The sequence below is a fragment of the Panulirus ornatus genome, chromosome 6 (assembly GCF_036320965.1).
Source record: "Panulirus ornatus isolate Po-2019 chromosome 6, ASM3632096v1, whole genome shotgun sequence".
Taxonomy (NCBI): domain Eukaryota; kingdom Metazoa; phylum Arthropoda; class Malacostraca; order Decapoda; family Palinuridae; genus Panulirus; species Panulirus ornatus.
In genome coordinates, this window is record NC_092229.1 from 16234872 (window position 1) to 16235269 (window position 398).

Sequence of the window (398 nt, forward strand, 5' to 3'; positions counted from 1 at the left end):
TATGTTTGTTTTATACTGTCCAAGCAACTGAAAAGGCAATATCAGGGATTAGAAGAATCTAGAGCATTTTTTGAACATCAAAGGTGTAGCTAAATCTGAAAAATTCATTTATAGTAATGACTGAGGGAAATTACATACAGAATATTATTTTTGGGAATGATATGAGAATGTGAAGAAGTAATATTCTTAAATCTTAAGTAGGTTACAGCCAGTTGAATGGTAGAGTAGTGGAAGGGTAGGAAGGTGAAGGTAGTTTGTAAAAGCAAAGCTCATCCCCTCATTGTTTACAGAATTTTCTCATGGATTGCATGCTACAGTATATATATATTTTCATACTTGATCACCATTTCCCACGTCAGTGAGGTAGTGCCAGGAAACAGACAATGAAAGACACATCC